The sequence below is a fragment of the Pinus tabuliformis genome, chromosome 5_1 (genome assembly GCF_031772625.1).
Source record: "Pinus tabuliformis cultivar Carrire ecotype Pingquan chromosome 5_1, CPIR1, whole genome shotgun sequence".
Classification (NCBI taxonomy): Eukaryota; Viridiplantae; Streptophyta; class Pinopsida; order Pinales; family Pinaceae; genus Pinus; species Pinus tabuliformis.
Window position 1 is genome coordinate 450,090,004 of NC_142305.1, and position 5,200 is coordinate 450,095,203.

Below are 5,200 nucleotides of genomic sequence, written 5' to 3' on the forward strand. Positions count from 1 at the left end.
AAAACTAGCATTTTTGCTTTGCAAAATAAATATCTAAGTATCACAATTTCTACCCACTACAATATATGTGTAGGGATGCTTGAAGCTTTATGTGCCCACGTCACAAATAGTTAACAAAAATATATTCTATATTCTACAACCCATATTCAATTTCCATTGTTTCATGCTCTTTCTGTACATACAATGTCAAACTAGGCATGTCCCTCTCAGCTAATATACGCCTTGGATACCTCTACCCCTTCTCGATTTCACAATTCTAACTACATGTATCACTACAACTCAAGCCTTCAAAATTAGTTGTACAAGAAGTTTATGCTCTACACTCATCTAGGCATCAATTTAAAGTGTTTCTCTATCTCCCTTCTTTGGCATTTACTAATGCAAATATTTTTTCAGGAGTCTTCAATACCCCTAATGTTTCTTTCAAATATTCTAGGGGGTCCAACTAGACAAATACTTTTGTTGTGTTTCTTCGACTATTGCTCGTCTCAACCTTCAAGTCTCCATCTCTGAATTTTGTCACCTTCAAGTCAATGTTCTTTCCTTGACATCATAAGCTTTTTATCACTCAAAACTAGACTTCATTATTTCATTATTGTCATCGAGTTAAATTCTTGGCTTGGTAAGAACCTATAGGTCAATTAGGTTTATCTCAAGTGGTTGGGAGGAATGATCATTATCCTCCACACCCAGGTCAATTCTTGCAAGTGATATGTTGAGCTTTATTGTAATGGCTTCAAGCCTTGTTGTTGACTATGAGCAATCCATCGAGGAACGAAACATGTATATTCCTCATATGGAATATAAATATATTTCTCATGGAAGACAACAAATTATTAAAAAAAAAAACAAGATATAAAAATAAAAAACTAGAACCAACCATGTTCAAAAATGGGAATTCCTTGGAGAGTCCTTACATGGGATCTTCACTTCAAATTTCTTCAAACAAGATTGTTATCACACTCAAACTATTGTAGCTTTCCATTCATGACGGAATCTATATACTTTATATTTTCAACAAGATATTTATGTGCATGCATGCAAGACATGCATGATGTAACTTCGACATGCAAAGGTGCCAAGAGCTTGAACACGGCTATCATTTTATTTTCAGCTGGTTTCTAATTTGAAAAGTGTCTATTTTTACTATCAATTATCTCAAGTGTGTTGGGATTACAAGTAGATGATTTCAAACACACATTAATCTTTAGACATGCCTACTAAAAAGTAAGACTATTTTCAGCAAGTGTGTTCATGTTATGATCAAAGCAAGATCTCTATTTATGGATTGTTTTATATTTACATAGTGTCCCTGGGATTTTTGGACATGGTTTTTATTTCTAGACACTATTATATCTAGATACGTCGAGGTGCACATATGCATATTCAACGATAACTCTTTTGTACTCATGGAGTTCATGCCTAAACAAATTTCATGTGTTATATTATGTAGGAAGGAGAGTGACTTGCTTAGGGTTGAACTATTGTGCTATTCTAAGATCCAAATTTTGTTATTCTCTTTTAACCTAGGTGCCTCACTCATGAACCTTATCTACTACTTTTCTAGCAGTATTTTTAGTTAGGTTGGGTGCTCCAACATGGGCCTTCTCCATTGATTTTAAAGGCACCTAGTCCTTGAATAAAGAAGATGCCTAACTAGAGAAGATATTTTTTGGCATGAAACCATTTTGTCCATTATGTTTTTTCAAGTTCTTATCCTTGGTGTTTTTCAGGAATTGTTGGGTACCCATCATGAAGTCTATCTAGTTCATTATCCACAACTCATCCAATTTATTTTGAGCAGACTAAGGCACACCACTTGTGGGTATCCTAGGCAGTTTCTAATAGGACAATGATGCTTTTCTATTCCTATAGTTGAACTCTAAACAATGTCTGAGTTCATGTTAAAATTGGAAACTAGGGCCAAATTCCACTTTGGACAGTTCATTTATGGAGATGATGATTGCATTGAATTCTTTTTTTCGAGAGGACCAAAATTGATCTAAAGATCATCTAATTTGGTCAAGCAGAAGTGTGTTTTTGAATTTATGACCACACATGTCCAAATTGTTCAGGGCGACCCCATCATCATGTAGGCTCATGAAGCCCAATAGATAGGTCTCTTCACCCTCAACAACTTGTATAAATACATATGTCCTCTCACCTCATTTAACATCATCATCACTCACATATTCTTCTCTCTCCTTCTCTCATTGGTTCGTACAGCTATTGGGCATATTCTCTCGCTCACACGTGTGGCAAAGAAGGAGTAATTTCAGACAGAATTATAGTGCCAAAAAATTTAGATTTTCCTGCAATTTGACCAACATTGACTTTGACTTTCCAGGCAGATTTTTGTTTGGGCAGGTCGTACACCTTAGCACAAAAACCAAGGCATTCTAGGCACTTTGACTGCAGCAGAAAATTGTAGGTTGACCACAAACTTCAAGGCAGAAGTTTGACCAAGTTTGACCACTGACTTTGGGACTATTTTAGGATGATTTTCACCTCTTGTTCAAGCTGAGTTTGACTAGGTTTGACCAAGCTTCAAAGGAGAAATTTTGTTGATGTTTTGACCACCATAGACTTTTTGGTTAGCGCTGAATTTGATTGCAAATTTGATAGGATTGTTTTGACTTTGATTTTGCAAGTCAACTTTGACTTTTTGTACTCTCTCTCTGTTGAACATTTGATATAATAATAAGAAGAATTGATCAAAGGGTTTTCCCCACGGTGGGGTTTCTCCCTAGCATCCACCAAATCTAGTATTCTCTTGTCTTGGCTTGTCTTCTACATTTTGTTTCATGTTCTATCTACTTTTACTATCAATATAATTAATGGCTAATGTGATTGCTATTGGAAACTGTCATTGGGTTGCAACAGTACATTGAAGTAATTTTGCTAAAAGCATAGAACATACCATTGTTAACAAAATTTAACATGGTATTAGAGCTAGGTTAAGACAAAGCCCAAGCAAGAGAGAAAAGCACTCACTATGGGGAATATGTTAGACAAGGCTATTGGACTAGCCTCAATGGCTACCACATCTTACTTCAAATCTGAGGATAAGCTCAAGGACAAATCTAACTATCATGCATGGAAGATGACTTTGGACTTGACTTTGGAAGAGCATGATGCCATGGACTATGTGCAGGGAAGAGTGGTAGAGCCTCCTTCAAATGCACCTGTTGCTGCAAAGACGAAGTACAAGAAAGGTGAGGTCAAAGCTAAGAGAATTATCATAGACTCCATTCAAAAGCATTTGGTTGCCTATATTTCTAATTTGGGAACATCTAAGGAGATGTATGATAAGTTGGTTGATGTTCAAAGTAAACAATGCAAATCAAATCCTCTTTCTCAAGAACAAGTTGAAGGACATCAAGATGGATAAAGGGGAGTCTATCCAATCCTACTTTATGAGAATAACACAAATCAAGAATGACCTACTATCTATTGGAGAAGTTATTGCTGACAGGGAGCTCACTCTCATTGCACTTGGAGGTCTTTCAAGAGCATGGGATGTGTTTAACACCACCATTCTCAACAATGACAAGATTCCTAGTTTCGATGAATTATTGGCTAGATGCCTTCACATGGAAACGAACCTATTGTTTTCTCTGATCATGCTAAGAGGAAAAATAATGCTGCTCCAAGGAGACAGGGTCAAGGATTCAAGCAGGGATTCAAAGAAGGAAGAAAAGGAAGGTGTTACAATTGTAACAGGTTCAGCCACTATGCTAGAGAGTGACCTCACAAGAATAATTTCAAAGGCAATGGCAATCAAAGGAACAACAAGTTCAACAATAAAGGAAAGAGGAATGCTCCCGCTGCTTGATATGAAAATGATCGACCTCCCAAAAGGACAAGAAATTCCAAGTATGAGGAAAGTAATGTTGTAGAAAAACAAAATGAGTTTTATCTTATTTACGCTCTATCTACTACCTCTCCTCCAGATACCTTGGATCATTGGTTGATTGATAGTGGAGCCTCAAGGCACTTCATTAGGTACAAGGAAGCCCTCTCAAATTTGGTTGAAAAGAAGACTAATTTGGAAATCATACTTGGAGACAATGCCACCTACCCCGTGAAAGGGATAGGTATTGTCACTCTTCACTTGAATCAAGGTCAAACCATTCATCTACAAGAAGTATTGTATGTGCCCGATCTGAAGAAGAACATGGTGTCTATTTCTGCGATGGAAGATAAAGGCTTCAAGGCAGCATTCATTGATGGAAAAGTATGTATTTGGCAAAGAAACCATAAAGATGCATCTCCACTTGGATTTAGGGTTGATGGTCTCTATCAAGTTGGAGGAAGTCCTTTGGGAGCATTGACTTGCGATACTTCTCTTTAATCTGAATTATGGCACCAGAGATTTTCCCACCTTCATTACAAAGCCCTACCTGGGGTAAGGAAGATGGTCACAAGTATGCCCGAGTTCAACATAAATCATGAAGGAGTTTTTCAGGGTTGCAGTTGGGAAACTTCAAAGAGGGACATTTCATGAAAGTAAGAAGCCAAACAGGTATCAAAGGTACTTAGCTGCTATGAGTACTATTGTTCAAACTAAGCCATGTTTTTTCGAAGAAGTAGTAAATCACCAAGTCTTGAAGGATGCGATGAATGAGGAATATGAATCTATCGTGAAGAATGATGTCTGGGACGTGGTTCCTAGACCCAAGGACAAGTTTTTGGTCACCTCTAAATGGCTTTACAAAATAAAATATGGAGCTAACGAGAGAGTTGAGAAGTATAAGGCCAAGGTCGTTGCTCGAGGCTTCTCTCAAAAGGAAGGAGTAGACTATGACAAAATATTTGCACCAGTTGCCCGATATACCACTATTCGATCTATTAATTGCTCTTGTTGTAACTCAAGGATGGAGCCTACATCAAATGGATGTTAAAACTGCTTTCTTGCAAGGCTTGCTTACGAAGGATGTCTACTTGGAACAACCTCAGGGGTTTGAAGTACAAGATCGAAGAACACACATATGTAGGTTGAAGAAAGCCCTCTATGTTGATCCTAACCTATACCTTCAAGGTTGAAAAGGACATGCTTCTCATTATGGTCCTTTATGTAGATGATCTATTTCTGACAGGTGCAGACCCTCTCATTTATCAATGCAACAGGGAGTTGGATTCTGAGTTCGAGATGAAGCACCTAGGACTGATGCACTAGTTCCTAGGCCTGGAGGTCTGG